Raw genomic sequence first — 18,596 nt, 5'->3', positions numbered from 1 at the left:
ACACTAAGGCTTGTTAAGTTTGGATAGCTAGTAGTTTTTACTACAATCTACTTATTTCCACTACAACCTTACTGGTGAAAATTCTTGGATAATAACGATTACATCTGATTTGCCACGCCATAGCGAATAATAACAGTTCAGCATCATTTAAAATTCTTAGCTTGAGGTTTAGGTTTGGATTTCTGTGTGTTAAGGGTTGTCTGGGCATCAAATTTTCAGTGAGATTTTATTTTTCCCATTTGCAACAATATTCTGGAAAGACAATTTTGGGAGGACATGAAAGAAAAGAAGTACTAGATAATAAAACACTTAGAAGGCTGAGGCCTATGTTATTTAAATTAATGGAGAAGACTATTTTGGCCCGGTACTTTGTCTTGAATGGATCTGATCTTCACCCTGAATCCCCATAAAGCCAAGAAAATAGCTCACCTAATTTAGCAACTACCCTCAAGGCCATAGCCAACTCAGCTTCCCTCAATGTGTTTCCAATTAGTGTAGTCTTAACTTTTGTGCAAGAGCAGTGATACATTCAAGATTGTCTGGCATTAAGAATTAGGATGTTTTCAGCATAAAGTTGGTCTGAGTACTTACTATGCTGCTGGAACCATGTTTACATTATAGTAAGCCCACCTGATTTCAGATTTATTATACTGTTTTGATCAGCCAAAGAAATCCCCATGTGCACATACATAGCTCACATGATACAGAGAAGCTCTTAGTCAGTCTCATGTTTAACTCATGTAATCTGGTATTTCTATGCCTTAACTTTGTAAAATATGTCTCCCATAAAGCAAACAGTGGCCAAAAGCACGATCAAAGTTTTGGCAATCCTCCCAAGCCATGTAGTTAAGGTACTTAATTTAAGTGATGCTATGAAAATTTTAGATTTTTTTTTCTTGATAGGCAGCACATATGGCTCAAGAGAACTTGCCAAGCAAGCACAGGCCATAGGGGTTCAATCCCAGTAACTCTTAAGAAAAAGATTTATATATTGTTCAAAGTTAAGAAACACTACTCCAAGGGGCTGGGAAGGTGGCTCAGTGGTAGAGCGCTTGCCTTGCATGCATGAGGCCCTGGGTTCCATTCCTCAGCACCATATAAGGAGAGAAAAAAAAAAAAGCCCGAAGTGGTAGAGCGCTAGCCTTGAGCTGAAGAGCTGAGGGACAGCGCCCAAGCCCAGAGTTCAAGCCCCGTGACCGACAAAAAAAAAAGAAAGAAAGACTACTCCAAACTAAAACATATCATCCTGCTGTGTCTAGAGTTAGTAGATAGTGTAATCTTATACTTAATGTATCATATACTTAATTTACACTGTAATCACTGTAGCTGATTATGAGTTTTAATTCCTTATCTAAAACTCCTAGTGCCAGATGTATTTCAAAATTAAGAATATTTTGGACTTTAGGAAAAGTAATACAATATATATGATATGTTATATCCCAGTCAGGTCTGAAACAATACCTTATAATAAATGTTAATATTTCTGCAGAAAAACGTATTGTCACATTAGGAGGAAATACAAAGTAACACTGACAATCTTCTATTGGCTCAAATCACATTTGCTATCTCTTTTTTTTTTTTTTTTTTGGTCAGTCATGGGGCTTGAACTCTGGGCTTGGGCGCTATTCCTGCACTCTTCAGCTCAAGCCAAGCACTCTACTGCTTGAGCCCAGCACCACTTCTGCTTTTCTAGTGGTTTATTGGAGATAAAAGAGTCTCAGGGACTTTTCTGCCCAGGCTGGCTTTGAACCGTGATCCTCAGATCTCAGCCTCCTGAGTAGCTAGGATTACAGGCGTGAGCCACTGGCACCCAGCTTTAACATTTGCTATTTCTTAACCATTAACCATTTCTTAACAACTTTTGGTTCTGAGGGGTCTGGGAAGGTGGCTCAGTGGTAGAGCGCTTGCCTTGCATGCATGAGGCCCTGGGTTCGATTCCTCAGTACCACATAAGCACAAAGAAAAAAAAAAGCCAGAAGTGGTGCTGTGGCTCAAGTGGTAGAGCACTAGCCTTGAGCTGAAGAGCTGGGGGACAGCGCCCAGGCCCAGAGTTCAGGCCCCATGACCGGACCCCCCCCCCAAAAAAAAAAACAACTTTTGGTTCTGAGTCAATATTTAAACTATAGAAATATCTTAATGTAGTTATTACCTTCTATACACTAGAAAGCTAGTAAGTTTCAATAGAATTTTATTTACCATAGATTTGACTCTGATCTGAGTAAAGATAAAAAGCTCATAAACATTACTATTTTTTTCTCCATGTATTTAGGAATATCTATTTGTCTATTTGTAATTGAGGATACAGAATCAGTAATCTTATATGAAGATGCACTATAGGAATTTTAAATACATTTTGAGGCTGCACTATAGGAATTTTAATCAATTTTGAAGCTAAAGTATTAGCCACATTGGACTGAATTCAGTTACTCTACACATATGTAGATTTTTAAAAAGGAGAGAGAAACCCAAAAGATACAGGTATATTAATTAGAAGTACCTATCCTGATTCTTTCAAAAAGAAATCCCTCACTTCTTTTTCATAACTCTATTGTCATAGTTATTAGATTCTACAGAAAACAGTGGCTAACTATAAATGGAAATCTTTTTCTTTGAAAAATGAATTAACATTCATTCATAAGGGTAGGAGACATTGCGCATACTAAGGAAGCTTTTTATTTAAGGTGAAAAGTGAAGAATAAATAATTTCATTAATGAAAACATTGTGAAAGTAAAATCTGAATAATTAATACTGGTATTAATTACATCTGGAGACAGGAAGCAAAGGGTTAAGAACATCAACTATTTGGTTGTATGGCTCAAGTATTTGAGCACCTGACTAGCAAGCATAAAGCCCTGTGTGTTCAAACTCCAGTACCAAAAAAAGAAGTCATGATCTGTAACAAGATAGAATGTGAGTTTAAATCCCTGTTCTGTCATAAGGCTTCCAATTTAGAATTACAATAGCTACCTCTTATTTTCATTGATTTTAGTACAAAATCAATGAAAATAAAAACAAAGCACTGCTGGGTGCCAGTGGTTCATGTTTGTAATCCTAGCTACTCAAAAGGTTGAGATCTGAGAATCATAGTTTGAAGCCAGCCCAGGCAAGAAAGTGCTCAGGCCCTGAGTTCAAGCCACAGGACCAGCACATACATACATACATACATACAGAACTATCAACACAATGAATATTTGTTGCAAAGATGGTAGTGGATGCAGAATGTATTTAAAATTCTTACACTTCTTATAATAATTCTTTTTTTGGGGGGTGGGGGTCAGTTGTGGGGCTTGAACTCGGCCTTGGCGCTGTCCCTGTGCTCTTCAGCTCAAGGCAAGCACTCTACTGGTTGAGCCACAGAGGCACTTGCAGTTTTCTAGTGGTTTATTGGAGGTAAGAGTCTCACAGGAGGGCTGAGAAGGTGGCTCAGTGGTAGAGCACTTGCCTTGCATGCATGAGGCCCTGGGTTCGATTCCTCAGCACCACATAAGCAAAAAGAAAAAAGCCGGAAGTGGTGCTGTGGCTCAAGTGGTAGAGCGCTAGCTTTGAGCTGAAGAGCCGAGGGACAGCACCCAGGCCCAGAGTTCAGGCCCCACGACCAGACCCTCACCCAAAAAAGAGTCTCATGGACTTTCCTGCCTGGGCTGTCTTTGAACCGTGATCCTGAGTAGCTAGAATTACAGGTGTGAGCCACTGGTGCTTAAAATAATTCTTATACTGTGTTTGGGTACTTCTGACATTTTCATAATTTATGACGTATCTCCACAAGGTTACTGATGTGTTAATTTTTAAATAATTTTCTTCATATGCAAATTTATACATGTTATATTCTTCAAGTACAAAAATAATAGTGTACAAAATCAGTATTAATACTTTTGATTTTAAGTTCTTAAATTTTCTTAAAAAATATTAACTACTAAGGATGAATCTCCCCTAGTTGCCAATAAAACATCAGAAAAGACAGCTAACTGAAACTAGGACTTCTCAGGAAAGTGTTACAATAGACATTTCATCATTTTCTATGACGAAATTTTTACTTCCTTATTTTGTGTCTGTGTATCTCATGTCTGTATTTTGCCAAGCATGCTACATGACTGAACTTCTCATTAAATCTCTGCGAGTCATTTAATCTAAAAGGACTTAAAACTCCAAATTCCTTTACTAACAGCTGTGCCTGATGCCAACATTATCAAAACCTACCTATAGGGAAAAAAAATTGAAATTTCACTTATCAGTTCCACCCTCAATAACAAAAAGACACAATAAAATAAAAATAATGGCATAACCAAAACAGGAACATAAATATCTATATATTGTTACATTTATCCATATATCCAAATAATATCTACTGCCCTGTTTCAGAACTCAATTACCAAGTTAAAATATTCAAAATATAACTTCCTGACTACTATCATAATATGACATATCATTAATTTCAGCATAACATCTATATGGTACATTTATTTTTTTGAACACAGGGAATGGCACAAGCTAAGCGCATGCTCTATCACTGATCTACATCCCAAGACTCAGATAATACTTTTCAAATTCATGATCCTGTAACCTGCCCTCCCAAGTTCTGGGATCACAGACCTGGACCACCACACTCAGATTATCTTAAATTTTATTATTGAATACCTTCCCATTGTATTTTCAGCTATAATTAAATGTCCATCTTAATCCCATATTATAGTTCTCAAAGCCCAAAATCTATGTTATTATTTCTAAGTAATTTCTGTTAAAATTTTATAATCTATTTTACTAAGTAGTCTTTTGAGGAAGTAATATATTTTTCTTTTTCATTGAAAATAGATTAGGATCTAAATAAAACACGTCAATTTTTGATACATAAAGCAAATTTATTACAATTTATCTTCCATTGCACTCTGTGCCAGTCACTATTATTTTCCATCTTCTTTCCCCCAATCTCCCAAGCAATTAATCATATTTATTAATTACATAAGATGCTTTCTCTTAAGACTGTGTATTTCCTAGTCTAAATAATATTAAACCTTATTATAAAAACATTTGATAAAATATTTCACTGTTTATAGAGAATAATTATTTTCTAAATCCAAAGGTCATTATAAAAATGGAAAACAGGGGCTGGGAATGTGGCTCAGTGGTATAGTGCTTGCCTTGCATGCATGAGGCCCTGGGTTCAATTCCTCAGCACCACATAAGCAAAAAGAAAAAAGCCGGAAGTGGTGCTGTGGCTCAAGTGGCAGAGCACTAGCCTTGAGCTGAAGAGCTGAGGGACAGCGCCCAGGCCCAGAGTTCAGGCCCCAGGACCGGACACAAAAAAAAAAAAAAAAAAGGAAAACAGCTAGGCACTGGTGGTTCATACCTATAATCCTAGCTACTCAGGAGGCTGAGATCTGAGGACTGAGGTTTCAAGCCAGCCCAAGCAGAAAAGCCTGTGAAATGCTTTATCTCCATATGACCAGCAAAAAGTCAGAAGTAGAAGAGTGGCTCAAGTGATAGAGCACCAGTCTTGAGCAAAAAAGCTAAGGGGGAGTACTCTGGTCCTGAGTTCAAGCTTCAGTATTGTCACACACACACACATACATACATACATACATATGTATACATACAACACACACACACATACACAGAGAAAACAAGGGAGGCTCAGTGGTAAATCAGGTGCCTAGCAAGCTCCAGATCCTGAGTTCAAATCCTCAAATACTTCCCAAAGACAAGAAATGAAAAAAACAATTTTATTCATGTTAATTTATGAAGTTGGTGGCAAAATGAAGCCTCACATTTACTAGCAGAGATTTTTTTCTTAAAGGATGAACGCAAATCTAACAAATACTTATACTTTAAAAGACACTTTAGCTGGGTGCTGGTAGCTTACCACTGGGATCCTAACTACTCAGGAGGCTGAGATCTGAGGATCTCAATTCAAAGCCAGCCAGGGTAGAAAAGTCCATGAGACCCTTATTCCCATTTAATCACCAGAAATGGAGTTGTGGCTCAAGTGGTAGCACCTTGAGCAAAATGAAACTCAGGGACAGTACCTAGGCCCTAAATTCAAGCCCTAGGAATGACACATACATACATACATACATACATACATACATACATACATACATACATACATACATACATACATACATACATATATAAAACAAAACTTTAGTTCAATCCCTGGTAACCCTTATACAACACCAGATAAGTGAATGGTTTAAAATCTCAAATATCTGAAAAACTTGGTTACCCTTAGGTAAAGCGGGTAGTAGAGTATAAAAACTTAGCACAGCACAGTGGTGGTCATAATCTCAACATTTGGAAGTCTGACGCAGGAAGCTTCAATGTTTAAGGTTAGAGTGAAACAAAGTGTAGCTTGTCTCCAAAAAGAAAAGAGGAACTCCTATTTTTCCTATAATCATTATATGATTATGATTCTCCATTATAATTAGTACTCACTCAGTAAAACCCAACACTGACAGTAGGGTATATCCAAATCCCAAATGTATTGCAAAAAGATGTATATTTGATTATAATGCTACATGATGTCATGTATCCAGGACAACTGAAGCATTATGGTCTCTTAGGGATAACACTGTCTCTTGGTCATAGATTTAGGTGACACAGCATGTGATCCATTGTCTCGAAACAAACAAAAAAAATGTGTGCAGCTGCATTTTCTAGGGTGGGGGAGAAGGAAGCAGAAAACAAAGGGTACAAAGATTTATCTCATGGAAAAACTGCTTCTGAAATGAGGGCTAAAAAGGAAATAAAACTGAGTGGGAACTTTTCACCAACCCATGCTAAAAGCAGCTATCACTAAAACTGGAGAAAAAAAAACAAACTGGAGAGAGAAAAGTAAATCATATGTGGCAGTCACTGAACCCACTTTTCTCCTACCTAATTTGCCCAGATACTCTTGCAAATCCAAAGTTTTGTAATTTTGTACCTTTTCTACACAGAAAAAGAGTTCCCCTATCTACTGTTACAAAATTTGTCTCCAAAACAATGTGGCAGTTGTTCACCAGAATCTTGGTAAAGTTAAAAAGTAATAATTTGATAAGCCAGAAAAGAAACATCACTGCTTCTTACCAGTAAACAGAAAAAAAGATACTTTCTGTATAAAGAACAAAAAGGTTTTATTACAATGAATAGCATACAATTCTACTTTACACAGAATACAGATGTCAAAAAGCAATACCACAAAAGATCTAAATTGAATAAAAATTGCTTTCTCCAATAAGAAAAGTGGTTGTTTCTAGGCAATGTTTTTTTAAAAGTTGTTAACAAATAATAATATAACTTGTAAACTTTTACTATTCCCTAAGATAGCAATTTTCCCTGTTATTAAATAATAGAAAGAAAAGCCAGGAGTAGCGGTGTCTGTAAACTTACGCACTCAGAAGGTTAAGGCAGAAGAATTGCAAGTTTGAGGTCAGTCTAGGAAAGAAGAAAGGGACAAAAGGAAGAGAGGGTGGCAGTAATGGCTCTCAGAATAAATCTAGTTTAGAAAATCCACTTTCTCAATTTGGGATTGCAATCAATTCCATATCTGAACAAGACTATGTAAAAGACAGGAAAAGAAAAGAAAAAGGGAGGGAAAACCCACCTGGATAACACAGAAATTAAAAAAGAATGAAAAATAACTAGTAAGAAGTATAACATACCATGGGTACCCAGTTAGCCAATCAGCACTGTAACTTTCTGACAGCTTACAATACTTGAAAAGTAACACTTGAAAGGAAGAAAATTAACCTGGTGTGGTGGTGTCTGCAATCTTGTGGGAAGCTGAGGCAGGAGAACCGCAAACTTCACTCCAGCCTGGGATACATACCCAGACCCTGTCTCACAAAAAACTGAGGAAGAAAGAAAAAAGGAATAAAAAAGAAAGAAAAATTAAGGAAATCTTAAAAAATAAACATCTAATATCCTGCAGTTCAAGGGTAAATCTGGTTGGCATTTGAACAAATGGTATTCTTTGTCTTCAGAATTTATGCATATGATTTTAATACATTGAATATCATGCAATAAATCTCCTGTAGCCAATTAAACTTCTCCTCTGAAAATAGCATCTAAAGCACAAACATTGTAAGAAATAAATCTAATAAAGGTGAACAATAAAATCTTACTAAGAGTGATCAAACTTGACCCAAAGCATAAAAACTAAGAAACATATACTGCTTGGTTCAATATACTAATTTTATGTAATTCTAAAATCAAAGGCATGATTAACACAGAATTATACTGATTTTAGCTAATCTATATACTTTAACAAAAACACACTTATGACAAAATTATTAAATATATTTATCCTACTAAACAGAATAACCCCAAACATTATATAGTAAACCACAATGAACATTTAAGTTTCAAAATAAACTTGGAATAAACATGAAATATAACCTAAATTCTAAAAAGCTATATCTACTTCAGCTCCATATAATAAGCAATCTAATAAAAATCTGATAATTCTCTTTGATAATATAAGGAATATTGGAAAGGAAAATAGATGGGGTTTTTGTTTTGTTTTGGAGTGAGGTGAGTGCTCACAGTATCATTTTGTTTTCTTTTACCTGTTGGTTCAATTTCATATGCTTTGGAGATATCTAAGGAGAATAAGCATTTGTGATTTCCATGGTCTATCAGGAAATTGGAGTAGAATAAGTATGGTTGGTCATGGGGCTTGAACTCTGGGCCAGGGCACTGTCCCTCAGCTCTTCAGCTCAAGGCTAGCACTCTACCACTTGAGCCACAGCGCCACTTCTGGCTTTTCTGTTTAAGAGGTGCTGAGGAATCAAACCCAGGGCCTCATGCATGGGAAGCAAGCACTCTACCACTCACTCAGCCACCTTTCTAGCCTGCAGATAAATTTCAGAATGGGTAAATCCCCCAGATTTCAAATCTGTATCTTACTGTTATAACCACACAGTCCAAGTAATCATGACTTTTAATTTAGACAGCTAAATAGGTAGTATACATAAATGGAAACTCTAATATACAGTAAACTCTGACAGTATCTTCTCTAACTTTACTCCCCTTACATCCAAGTTGCTCATAATATGTCTAAAGCAATCATTTTGAAGATAAATCTGGCAATGGCCATTTCCTGCTTAACTCATCAAAGTGCCCTAAGGTCAAAATCTTCAACATGGTGTACAAGACCCTGCAAGATTTAGCCACTGTCCAACTTCTCTGACCATGTTTGTTTGTTAGTTTAACCACTGTTTCCTTTATTTTCTACCCTTTACAAGTCTGAGTAAGGCATGTTTTTTCCTCTGTCAGGGCCTTTACAACCAACCTTTTATACCACCTAATTCTGGCTAAGTGCTCTATCATTCACATCTCAGCTTTAGAATCTTAAGAAATTTCTAGTATCTCAGGCTAGCAAGGTTCCCAGTTCAATTCTCTTGCAGCACCTTATATTTCTGTAATATTTACCACACCCAGAATGGTTTAATATACACCTTTCCTGACAGGCTGAAATTTCAAAGGGGCAGGGCCAGCTTATTTAGTTTACTGCTCAAATATTTGTTGTCTGACAGATCTTGGTTCTGGCTCTGCTATTTTAAGTTTGATGTCTATAAAACCAGAAGACTAAGTATCACTGCAATAATCTAAATCCTAACCAAAATGAAATTTGGGTGGTTCATGCCTGTAATTCTAGCACTTGAAAAGCTGAGGCAAAAGGAGCACTCTTCTCTCATTTTTTGGTTTATCTGATATGTTTACTTTTTCCTGCAATTCTTTAACAATAGCTTAATTTCTGGATTTTTTGTTGTTATGATAGGGGTTTGCTTTGTACCCTAAGCTGGCCTTGAACCTGTGATCCTTTTTGCATACAATTCTTGATAAAATGTACAAACTGGCTTAACAACAAAGGGTCTGATCTGTACATTCCAGGAAACATTCTCTAGATAATCTCAGAAGTAAGTAACAACAGTCTTCCCAATTCAAAGGAAAAATAGGCAACTTTTTCTCTTAATCTGTTAATAATAGCCAGCAGATGATAATGTTACAAAAATTAGAAGTAGCATTTTATAGTCAACTCCAAACAACTATTTTTGTCTTAGCTATAACTGGCTTTCCAATATTTTTTTAAACTTTATTATTTTTGTTTTGTTTTGTTTTTTGGGTCCAGTCGTGAGGCCTGAACTCTGGGCCTGGGCGCTGTCCCTCAACACTTCAGCTCAAGGCTAGCACTCTACACTTGAGCCACAGCACCACTTTCGGCTTTTTTCTTTTTGCTTATGTGGTGCTGAGGAATCGAACCCAGGGCCTCATGCATGCAAGGCAAGCGCTCTACCACTGAGCCACCTTCCCAACCCCTTAAACTTTATTTTAGATGTGATTTTTGTTTGTTTGTTTGTCAGTCGTAGGGCCTGAACTCTGGGCCTGGGTGCTGTCCCTCAGTGTTTCAGCTCAAGGCTAGCACTCTACCACTTGAGCCACAGTGCCACTTATGACTTTTTCTGCTTATGTGGTGTGGAGGAATCGAACTCTGGGCCTCATGCATACAAGGCAAGCACTCTATCACTGAGTCACCTTCCCAGCCCCTAGATGTGATTTTTATAAATAGTTGTGATAATAGTCATTCTATAAAATGCTTTTGCATTTCATTAAAGCATATGTGCTTATAATGGTCAAATTTCCTATGCCTAAAAGTGTTCCCAAATTGTGGAATGGAACCAAATACATACATACATGTGTGCATAGATACATACATTCTCCAAACATACATATATATATCCTATATTATGTATAACACATACACATACTTTTTAGCAAAACATCATGAGACCTCAAAGGGAAAGGTATTTAAGCTCAGTCCTTTACGCTTCAAAGTCATTTCTCCAATACCTTCTTGAATTACTTTCTTTTTTTTTTTTTTTTTGTATAGCACCCTATACAGAAACTCTGATTCATGATTACTTGGTTACCATCCCCATCTGTCACTAAACCAGTAGTTCTCAAACTTTTGATACTATTCCATAATAATTGATCTTTTAGAGATCCATGCCACTTATACATACATAGCTAAGACTAAAACTTCAAAACTTAATTACAGCTTACTACATACAATGCATGAAATTTCCTACTGTATTTTTCCCTTTTACTTCCAGGGCAGATCAAAATAAAAATACAAACATCTCATTCTGGCAAATACCCATTTTCTCAAGGCTTCAGATTATATAGTACAAGGAGTTTGTGCTTTTTTATTGTGATATTCAAATACCCAGTACCACATTTACATAATGTTGTCCAATCAGCATAAAAGGAAATAGCACTGAAACCAAAAATAATTGGGGGGGGGGGGGGGCGGGAGGGAAGAGTGTCAGTACCAGGGCTTGTAGGGGCTTTTTACTCTCAGCTTTCTTGCTCATGGCTAGTACTCTACCACCTAAGCCATATCTCTGAGTCTGTCTTTGTTGGTTAATTGAAGATGAACTTTTGCATTTTTTGCAAATATCCATCCTCCAGGTCTCAGCCTCGAGCAGCTAGGATTACAAGGATGACCCACCAATACCAGGAAAAAGGTACAGCAAATAATTTGTAAGAAATCTATTTCCCTCTTTTAAAAAAGAATCAGTCATGGGGCTTAAACTCTGGGCTTGGGCGCTATCCCTCAGCTCTGCAGCTCAAGGCTTGTGCTTTACCACTTGAGCCACAGCACCACTTCCCATTTTCAGACAGTTAATTGGAGATAAGAGTCTTATGGACTTTCTTGCCTGGGCTGGCTTTGAACCATTATCCTCAGATCTCAGCCTCCTGAGTAGCTAGGGTTACAGGTATGAGCTACCAGTGCCCAGCCAAAAAAATCCTTTTTAAGATAAAGAAACAAACCACACAGATACAAGTTTATTAAGTTCCTCAATTCCTTTCCTTTAAGTTTATGTATAAAACTCAAAATAACTAATCCTACATCACTGTGAAATTTGATATAAAATTCTGCTCGGTGGACTGTAAAACTTAAAAGTGTATAAACACATTTTAGAAAGAATTTCAAAGATGGACATAATGGAACATGTCTATAATCCAGAAGTACTGGGAATGTGAAGCTAACCTGAGTACACAGCAAAGAACTGATGGAATTTCAGTAAGAATATCTTGTGGTTAACCCAGTATTCCATAAAACAATTGGAATCCTAATTCAACAAGTTTTATTTACTTACTTCCAATAAAATTGGCAATTAATAAAATTCACAATGTTAGAACAGCATCACTCTTCTATTAAAGTGACTTCTCTCCAAAATAAGCTTTATCATCACTTTTAAGACTTTGACTAGTGCTCAACATAGCTTCAACTTCTTTTTTGCCCCATATCATTGCTCTTATAAAGAAAAACAGCCCAGGCCGAATGCCAGTGGCTCACGCTTGTAATACTAGCTACTCAGGAGGCTGAGATCTGAGAATCACAGTTCAAAGCAGCCCAGGCAGAAAAGTGTGAGGCTCTTATCTCCAGCTAACCACCAGAAAATACTTGAGCTGAAGAGCTCAGGAACAGCACCCAGGTCCAGAGTTCAAGCCCCATGATGTAAGAAAGAGAGAGAGAGAGCAAGCAAGACAGCAGCCCAGGGTGTCTTGTTTTTCTTTTCCTCACAATATATTTTCCCTAACACACTTAGGGAAAAATCACTTCTCCAGAATAAAAAAAGGACTCTGAGTAGCAGAAGTACCAACTATGTATGAAAATACAATCAGAGAAAGAATTTTCCTTTAAAAAATGTACAGATAATTAATGATTAAACTATCCTAGTAACCTTAATATATCTAGTTGGGAAGAATTTAAATACTTTTTCATGATATGTGTTGGTAGCAAAAAGATGGCTATTTTTACTGTACATGCATTAAACCTTATGACAGTAACATATCTACTAAATAGTTAATTAAGAGCTTTATTTACCCTTTTAGGGTTCAGTAACTTTCTATACGTGAAAGTCAATTAAAGTAAGACTTATGGTGAGGAAGTAAATCCTATTTTATGATTACTTGAGACAGACTCAAAGTGTAGAATTTTTTCTAGTGCTCATCATTCGAATTAGTAGATGCTCAAAAAATGTCAAAATTTAAATGTTTTCTTTTTTACAGAAAGAATAATGAGTTTGAGGAAAATAAAAAATACACAAATCAAAATTAGGCCAACGGCTTTCAGCTCAAGTTGTACTTAGTGACTTGCTTCCAAAGAATATAGTGTAGAAGGAAAGGGCAGAAGGGGCTGTCAGTAAAACCCAGCAAACAGCCAAGCCTGGTAAGTCATAACTATAGTAACAGCTACTCAGAAGGCAGAGATGGAAGAATATTGGCAACTATTAGCTCAAACATTTGCAACACCCATATCTCAACCAATGAACTAAGCATGATAACACATGCTTGTCATCCCAGCTACATAGGAGGTATAAATGGGAGGATCACAGTTCAGGCAAGGCCAAGCAGCAACACCCATATCTCAACCAATGAACTAAGCATGATAACACAGGCTTGTTATCGCAGCTATATAGGAGATATAAATGGAAGGATCACAGTTCAGGCAAGGCCAAGTAGTATTTGAAAACTTTAGCTGAACACCAGTAGCTATAATCCTAGCTACTTAGAAGGCCTCTGAGATATGGAGGATCTCAGTTCAAAGCCAGCCTAAGCAGGAAAGTCCACAAGACTCCATCTCCAATTAACCAGCAAAAAACCAGGTTGACCATGAGCAAATATGAACAAATACAAGACCCTGACACCCCTATTCCAAAAAGGAATAGAGGTATGGCTCAGTGGTAAAGTGCCTGCCTAGAGACCCTGAGTTCAAAGCCGAATACTCCCAAAACTAACAAGCAAGCAAGCAAAAAAAAAAAAACTAGAAAATAAAAATATTGCTCATACCATCAAAGTTAGCATCACTTTTTATCACACTGCTGGTCTGTACTCTTGATAAGATGGCCTGGGAAGGGTACGATATCTGTTACCCACCTCCCTAAAGCCCATTAACCCAGTCTCATGGTGGGCTGGAGGCATGGTTCAAGTGGCAGAGTTATTAACTAGCAAGTGGGAAGACCTGACTCAAAATCTCAGTACCATGAAAAAAGGAAAAAATAGAAGGGAGAGAAAGAAGGGAAGGAAGGGGGAAGGGAGAAAGGGAAAAGGAGGAAGGGAAGCAGGCATCAAACAAATCAATTAAGGGTCTTTTTTTTTTTTTTTTTTTTTTGGTCAGTTGTGGGGCTTGAACTCTGGGCCTGGGCGCTGTTCCTCAGCTCTTCAGCTCAAGGCTAGCACTCTACCACTTGAGCCACAGCACCACTTCCGGCTTTTTTCTGCTTCCATGGTGCTGAGGAATGGAACCCAGGGTGAGGGAGGCATGCGTGGCAAGCGCTCTACCACTGAGCCAACCTCACAGCCCCTGAGGGTCATTCTATAAAGCACTTTTAACTAGGACTTCTTAAAACAGTCAACCTGCAAAGTATGAAAACCTGGAATTCTGGAACAGGAAAAAGAACACTAGGAGAAACTTTGGTTACATCTGAATAAAACATGTAGTTTAATTAACAGTAATGTAGCAAGTTTGCTTCCTTAGTTATGACAAATTACCATATTAATGTAAAAAGTTAACAATAGGAGAAACTGTGAGGTATTATTCTGTGTACACCATGCAACTTTTCTGTAAATGATTTATTTAAATAAAAATTTTGGGATGAAGGAAATAAGGAATATAAGAAGCCAAAATCTCTTTGAAAGTAAAACAAATTCTTTTACAGTGGCAGCATTCTCATACAATGGGAGAAAAAAATAGGTATCAATTAGATTATACCAAGAGGTGTTAAGTCTATAGTGTTTATTATGAAGTTATATGCAACCAAAGCAAATGATCTGTAAGTTCCAGTTTTTCTGAAACTGCTTTCTCCAACTTGTTCCACAGCTTCCCCACTGCATTCAAATAAGAACTTTATATTACTCACCAGCTCATGACTTTTTGGGGGGAGGGGCTATTAAACCATATTTAAATTCAAAAGATGTCTGCAAGGCCATCCTTAGTTGGTTATTTTTTCAACCCTACACTTGAAAAGACAGACTTTTTCAACTCTAAAAGAAAGAAGAATACAAATCCTACTTTTCCTTTACTCAGAAAATAATCAAATTCTTATTAAACATATATATGTCAGAAAATAAGACTCCTCTAAGTGGTCAAAGATCCTATTTGGTGAGATGATAAACCCTAAAGAGAAGTGATATAGGTGAGGTAATATATTGTATGCACAAACAATGTATGGTAATAAAAACTTTTTTAAAAGCCTAAAGAGATAATAATAAATGGAAATTCTTTTTAATAGTTCCTATAACAGGGCCTGGAACATTAAATGTTAGAAGCTGTGTGCCGGTGGTTCACATCTGTACATCTAGCTATTCAGGAGGCTGAGATCTGAAAATTGCGGTTCAAAGCCAGCCAGGGCAGGAAAGTCCCTGACACTCTGATCTCCAATTAACCGCCAGAAAACCGGAAATGGCGCTGTAGCTCAAGTGGTAGAGTGCTAGCCTTGAGCTGAAGAGCTGCGGGGCAGTGCCCCACCGACAAAAAAAAAAAGAAAGAGGGCTGGCAAGATGGCTCAGTGGTAGAGCGCTTGCCTTGCATGCATGAGGCCCTGGGTTCGATTCCTCAGCACCACATAAGCAAAAAGAAAAAAGCACACACACACACACACACACACACACACATACACACACACCCCATACAAAAAGCAACACTTGTTCTGAGAATAAGATTATGCCCTGTGTCTGTGGAATAATGTTGCAAGTGCCTTTCAGAGTGTTTACAGTGCTTCCTGCTTCAGACAAGTATTTCGTCACCTAATTTACTTTTCTTTCTCAACTAAGCTTTGCATTCAGTGATCAGAAAACACTCATTTTGCAACTGTATCCTTTTTTCTGCACGGGACACCTACATACCTCTTCACTGAGCCTAACTGTTAAAGAATCAAATCTCGCCAGGCATCGGTGGCTCACGCCTGTAATCCCAGCTACACAGGAGGCTGAGATCTGAGGATCGCCGTTAAAAGCCAGCCCGGGCAGGAGAGACCGTGAGACTCTTTATCTCCAAAAAACGGGAAGTGGTTGTGGCTCAAGTGGTAGAACGCTAGCCTTGAGCTGAGGGACAGCGCCCAGGCCCAGAGTTCAAGCCTTACGACGGACACAAAAAGAAAAGAAAAAAAAAAAAAAAGATTGAAAACTCCTATTTCATTATCTCTTCATTGATGGTTTGGAAACCCAAATTGTTTTTTCAATGTTAAGTAATTCCGTAATGTGCTATTATATTATCCTCATCACTCTTGGAATCTAACACTGCCGAGCCTTTAAAAGTGAATCATCAAAACAGTCGAAGGCAGCGAAAATGTCAAGACAACATTCTCGCCAGAACTCCCAAATCAGAGGAGGATTTGGATGCAACAGAGAGAGAGACAAAAACTGTTCCGCTGTTTGCGACGCCCGGTGTCAGAAGGCACCAGGTCACAAAACCCCAGGCTAGCAGGGAGGCCTGGGGCCCCAGCGCCGCGCCGCGCGAGCACGCGGGGCGCTCAGCCGGCCACGTGGCTGTCACGACCAGAAGAAAGACGCGAGACACAGCACCAACTCCCAGAGAGACACTCTCCTCCCCCGGGGACCGGGCTGGGAAAAGTCCGTCCCGTTTCTTTGCACACCAAGACATGGTGTGTAACCCCGTCAGGCGAAAGAGAAATTTAAAAACAAAGCAAACCCTGCAGACCTAAACTGTGCCCAAAGACCCCGCACGTCGTGTTCCAATCAACCGGCCACCCCAACTCGTGCAGGCTGCGGAGGCGATTGCGGGGGGTGGCGGGGAGGGAGGGGAAGGGGTGGAGTTGAGAGCGAGAAGCGGACTCAGCGCCACGCACATGGGGTACGGGGCCCTCCGGGGTTCCAGATGGGCCGCGGCGGCGGGGCCGACTCCGACGGCTTGTCTCCCCTCTCCCCTCCCCACCGCAGGCCTCTCCCTCCACCGAGGACCCGAGGACCGAGGCCCCCAAGGGGCGACGGCCGACAGGAAGTGTCCACATTGCAAGGCTGAACACATTCAACCCGTCCAGACGGCCGCTCTCCAGGGCCCCCGCCCCCGGCCGCGGCGAGACGGCCCCGGGCCCGGCCGCCCACCCTCCCCATCCGGGAAATGAGCCGTCCGAAGTTCACTCGGGCCGCGCCCGGCGCCTCCCGGGGACCCTGACTCCGCCGGGCCCGGCCAGTCTCGCCCGGGCCGGACGAGGACTCCACGCCCGGCACGTCCCGCTCCGCGGGGCGGGGCGGGGGGAGGGCGGCGGAGAGGCAGCGTTGCAGAGACTCCCGCGGGGCGGAGGGGGCACTTTCCCGGTCCCAGATCCCCCAGCCCGCCCCGGAGCGAGCCCGGGACGCCCTCGAGGCCGCGACGCCCAGCCCGACCGGGAACACCGCACTCCCCGCCACCGCGGCTTCCGCCGCGACCTGGGGAACAACTCCTAACTCCTCCCGGGGCCACACTCGCCCTCATTTCCACACGTCCCCCCCCCCTCCCGCGGGGATCCCACATGCCACGCCGGCCGCGAGCTGGGGACACCCGCGCCGGCGCCAGTCCTCCGCGGGACAGCCGCGCCCCGCGCCGGCCGCACGCGCTGCCTCCGCGCCCGGGAGCCCCGCCGCTCGGCCCGGGACTCACCGTCAGCTGCGGCCGCCGCAGCGGGGAGGCGAGGAGCGGACCGGGGAAGACACAATATGGCAGAGCACCGCAGCTGCTGCCTGCGGCTCGCAGCAGCCGCCTCCGGGAAGACACGGCAATGAGCAGGCAGCGGCAGCTGCGGTGGCGGCCGCGGCAGCACCACATTTCCCCCCCCCCTCCTCCCGCTCGCTTCCTCCCCCTCCTTCCCAGCCCCGCTGCCATGGCAACGCGGCGCCACGGAGATTAGCCCCGCCCCCTCCTTCCCGTTCCCGCCTCCCGCGACCCCTCCGGACCGAGCCTCGGCCCGCCCCGCCCCTCCGCGTCTCCTCCTCCCTCCTACCCATTTACTGGCGGCCCCTTGCGGGCGGCCCAACACCGCGAGTCCCGTGGGGGTGATATGCGCCGCCCGGAAGGGCGGGGCTCACACGGAAGGCAGGGTGGAGCCGCCGAAGGCCAGTGCGGGTTTCGGGCCGGGCGAGGGAGGGGGGGGGCAAGGGAAGGCGGGGGGGCAAGGGAAGGCGGGAAAATGGAAAGGCCTCGCCTGTCCGGAAAAGGGACCTATCAGAGTGCTGTAGAGGCGCGGCGCGGCTGATGATTGGACGCGTTGATGAGGGGCGTGGTTAGAGGGGCGGCCGGAGCAGGTCGGCCTGGGTTGTGGTTGTTGGACTTGCTTTGCCTGGGTAGAACGTACCGGGGTCTGTTCCCCAAGGACTTCCATCCATTGGAAGCCTTGAAAGCGCAGGCAGGGACGGTAAAGTATTACTAGAAACTTAAAATAGCATTGCCCTTGACTGAAATTTTGTGAAAACTAAACTCAGCTTATTTTTGTTGAGGGAAAAATTGGGACTTTTAGAACCAGATCCAAAATGTAGTAAAAACAGCATTTAACTGACCACTTGCTAAGTGTTGGACTTTACACAACTCATCATTGCCTTTTGGGAACAGCGCTGC

The 18,596-nt window shown here is 41.1% G+C and overlaps 1 protein-coding gene across 5 annotated transcripts in view; it reads right to left on the bottom strand.

Annotated features, from left to right (window-relative positions):
* Nucleotides 1–17,763, bottom strand: part of Foxn2 (forkhead box N2) — a 43,724-nt gene extending 25,961 nt beyond the window's left edge. For 2 of the 5 annotated variants that reach the window (XM_070025549.1, XM_070025555.1), the window contains exons 1-2: nucleotides 17,646–17,763; nucleotides 7,727–7,827 (exon numbers count right to left, since the gene is read on the bottom strand). The gene's annotated coding sequence lies outside the window, so the exon portion shown is untranslated. Of the gene's footprint in view, nucleotides 1–7,366; nucleotides 7,399–7,726; nucleotides 7,828–16,854; nucleotides 16,921–17,645 lie in introns of those variants that run through there. The other 3 variants (XM_070025550.1, XM_070025553.1, XM_070025554.1) reach the window with 3 other exon arrangements.
* Between the last annotated feature and the right edge of the window lie 833 nt (nucleotides 17,764–18,596).

The sequence above is a fragment of the Dipodomys merriami genome, unplaced genomic scaffold (genome assembly GCF_024711535.1).
Source record: "Dipodomys merriami isolate MVZ:Mamm:240054 unplaced genomic scaffold, mDipMer1.0.p SCAF_17, whole genome shotgun sequence".
NCBI lineage: Eukaryota > Metazoa > Chordata > Mammalia > Rodentia > Heteromyidae > Dipodomys > Dipodomys merriami.
The sequence above is the reverse complement of the archived record's forward strand: the minus strand, read 5'-3'. Positions and strand labels throughout refer to the sequence as shown.